This window comes from Pinus tabuliformis, chromosome 3_2 (genome assembly GCF_031772625.1).
Source record: "Pinus tabuliformis cultivar Carrire ecotype Pingquan chromosome 3_2, CPIR1, whole genome shotgun sequence".
NCBI classification, from domain to species: Eukaryota; Viridiplantae; Streptophyta; class Pinopsida; order Pinales; family Pinaceae; genus Pinus; species Pinus tabuliformis.
In genome coordinates, this window is record NC_142302.1 from 887110225 (window position 1) to 887114138 (window position 3914).

A 3914-nucleotide genomic window follows, 5' to 3' on the forward strand; every position below is an offset into this window, starting at 1 on the left:
ACTATAAGGTTCCACGTACTAGAATGTTCCTTCTCTAGCATGGTTCATGGGAGATAGAGAGTATTATAAAGAGAAGTATAAGCAATGTAATAGGCATGATGAAAAATATTTTAATTCAATCAAGCAAGTAATGTTTTAGGAGTGTTTCTTTCCTTGAGAAATAACATATGGTATTACCCTATCTCAAAGGTTTTATACTATATATATCATGTGTTTATTCATGGGTGGATTAAGTTTATTGATTGAAAATTTAAGATTTATTTTATGGTATAATTTCATATCTATCAAAATACTTAATAGATAAGTAGATTAAAATATTTTGACACCTATTTTTAATTTGTGCAAGGTGTACATGTTTTCTCTAAAAACTAAAAAATATAGTTATTAATGAAAGCTGGCCTTCTTAGGTCAAAACTATCCATCTTATGTAGAGCGTATCCTTTTTGTAAGAAACACCTTAAAAGGAAAAAGATACATAAATATTATATGAAAATGGAAGTTCGTTATTGTTCCGATGAAATGACACACAACCCAACTGGCTCAATGAAAGCATAAAAATCCAATTTACATTAAACCCTGCCGCCATTAACCCAAACAACTTGGGGATTAACCCATTCTCCTTCGTCGCTTGCCAAGAATGCAACCAGGGGAGCCACATCTTCCACCTTCCCCAACCGCTCAAACGGACTGGATTTGCTCATCGCTTCAATCAGGACCTTGCTCCTCCTTGTAAAGAACATATCGGTGGCAACAACGCTCGGGGCTACACAATTTGCAGTAATCTGAGTGCCTCTCAACTCCTGCGCCAGGGTTCTCGTCATCATCTCCACCGCCGCCTTGCTGGCCGTGTAGGCGGTGAATCCTGGTATCGACACTCCCACCAAGGAGCTTCTTGGGTAGATGATGCGACCATCGCCCCCGCAGACGACCCTGTTGGTGACTTCTCTACTACACAGAAACGCCCCCTTGCAGTTCACTTGGAAAATCTTGGTCCACTCTTCATCTGAAGTGTGTACGATAGTGGGACACTTTGGGTCGATCACGCCTGCGTTGTTTACCACGATGTGGAGGGGGGAAAACTTTTACTCGGCTATGTCAAATAGGCGCGCCACCTGGTAGGGCTCTGTGACATCGGCTTTGCAGGCAATCGCTCGAACACCGTTACTAGAAGAAGCCAATTTGTTGATTGTGGAGGCCATCTCCTCTGCTACGACTTCATTAGACGAGTAATGGACAACCACTTTGGCTTTTGTTTTGGGCCAAATGGAGGGAAATAAAATAATAAAAATCACACTTTAAGCATTATTCTCCAAGTTATATAAAGGAAAAGCTCCAAGTTATTTTCAATTATTGGATGCACCACAGTCCAGTGGGTTTCTCCGAGAATTTCTGAGGTTATTCTGCCACATATGTCTGAAACGTATTCGAGTATGTTCCTCTGAAGCAAATCGATCTTCTCATTTGTGGATCTCAGCCCCCAAGGGCACGCTTAGCTCTGTTATACTAGAGGCGACTCTATCCTCCTCACTCGAAATTAGGCAACATATTTTATCGAGCAGGTTGTGATTTCATCTGAGACTTTCAGACTTGGACGAGGAGCTTTTACCGCATCAAAAAATTCGAGCGCATTGCTGTGTGAAGCTGTCCGCTCACTCCACAAGTCAGAAAATGCACATTACGAAGCCCAATGTAGCAGACGAAGCATCTGCCGAATAGCACGAGAAAGACAAGGCTTGTGAGCTTCTTCGATGCAGATTTTTACCCCGAGTCCAGACCATCCCAGCCAACAACAGCAGAGGCGCAAGCCAAAAAAGGAAGAGAGGATGCACACGCTAAGTGTTTGATGAATCAACTGTATAACAACTCTGTTTGTGCAGTATTTTTACAGGAGTTCTGATGGACCTATACATAGATGTTAACCAATTCCTTGAAATCTTGTGAGAGCCTCCAATTTCACTTGAAGTAACCGTGGCTGAAAGTCAAGGGGTACAACTTGAAACTTGGGTCCATGAAGAGTCAAATTTTTCATTTTGGCCATCCCAAGTGAGACAAAATTTGCAAAAAATAGAATTTTTGGAAGCGGAAAACAACAAGCTCAACAACAAGCTCTGTTCTGAAATAAACACCCTCTCTACCAGAGTTTTAAAGGTGGAAGGGGATAATTTATTCTTTAATAAGATATTGCATGAAATCAAAGAGAAGGAAAATATCCATCCTCCAAATGATACATTGCATGTAGAAAATTCTCGACAAATTCTTGACCTTAAAAGCAAGTGGGAGAAATTCTCGACCTTAAAAGCAAGTGGGAGAAATTCTCGACCTTAAAAGCAAGCGGGAAGAAATCCGATCCCAACAGACCACCTTCAAACAAGAAACTGAGACACACATCAATTCTTGGGCACAGGTGGTTCGGGTAAAGGATAAAACTCCAACCCCTCTTGTAGCAGTTGAGGAAGTGGTGTAAGCAAAACTTGTGGAAGAACGCACCAGACGAGTGAGATAATTGAATCTCAAGGTGAGAGGTCTCCCCTTACCTCACTCCTCTCCAGATCTTATGGAAATGGGGGCTAGGTTCCTTCAGGATACCTTTAGCCTCCCTGGTATAGCTCTGGACAGACCCTGGTTGGGCTACGAATCCACTCTCTTCCTCAAGTTTCAAACTGCATCTGGTTGACTCTGCATCCTTAGGGCTAAACGGAAGTTGTTTTCTCTCCCCAGCAAGATTTTCTTGGATGAGGACCTCACCCGAGCACAGGGTGCGGAACTTAAACAGTCCAGATAATAGGTTATGACAGGTTATGGTAGCACGACAGGTAGGGAAATGGGCATTTATGAGGAATATTCAGGCAGTCATTCGGAACTCCTTCCCACCTGGTGGGAACCTTGAACTGGAGGTTCCAAATGATGGGCCCACTTGGGGAGACAACAGGGTACATAAATCTCTATCCGTTGTTGGAATCGCAATGGATCTTTCTGGTCATCGCCAAGACTTTTGTATGATGCTCTTGAATCAACGGACATCCTCTTCGTGACTGAGACTCATGCAAGCCCTGTTCGACCTCTCCCAGATATCACAGGTTACCATTGGTTCTCAGTTTGTAGGCAGGAGACAAGGAGCTCGGGAGGGGTCAAAGGATCAAGTGGAGTTGTTTGTTTGGCTAGTGACTCACTTCGGAATAGGGTATCTGTGGTAGTCGAAGACGAGTTTGCCAGGTTTATGTGGATTTGGATTAGCATCGGAGTCTCTCATCTGAGGGAAATCTACATTGCAGTGTGTTATTTTCCCCCAGCCTCTTCACTATTTGCCATCCATAATGGCTCAAATGGGGACCCCTTTATAGACTTGTATACTAGCATCACCCAATACTCTGCTATTGGGGAAGTCATCCTCCTAGGTGACTTCAATGCTCATACTAGAGATCTCCAGATCCCTCTCCACGACCCATCAGAGGATCTGTTTTGTACCCAGGGGATAGATCTAGGTTCAGTTGGGCTTCACTGGATGTCAGATGATGCTTTAGGGCCTACAACAGTTTATGGTAAGCATCTATTGCAGTTGGGGGAATCACAGGTGTTATTAATTCTAGATGGTCTTCCCTGTTTCCTAGATTCTCGCTTTTTCACGTGTTCGCCATATGGCGGGGGTGCAAGTGTAGTTGATTATGTCCTTGCTAGCTAGAATTTGCTCCCTTTTATTCGTCATCTCTCAGTCTCCCCCATCCCCCTTGTTGATCATGCACTTCTTTCCTTCTCTCTCCGGTTTGACCCTCCCCTTCCACACCATCCTTCCCCTCGGGGCCCACCCCGAACCACCTTTCGATTTGACGAAGGCGACCCTAACATCTTCTCCTCTACTCTACGCAAGATGCTCCCATCAGAAACCCAATTCTCCTTGCTTGATTCTGCTTCCATTA

General features: G+C 43.7%; 1 pseudogene; it reads right to left on the reverse strand.

Annotated features, from left to right (window-relative positions):
- Positions 1-569: 569 nt before the first annotated feature.
- Positions 570-1199, reverse strand: LOC149183449 (short-chain type dehydrogenase/reductase pseudogene; annotated as a pseudogene).
- Between the last annotated feature and the right edge of the window lie 2715 nt (positions 1200-3914).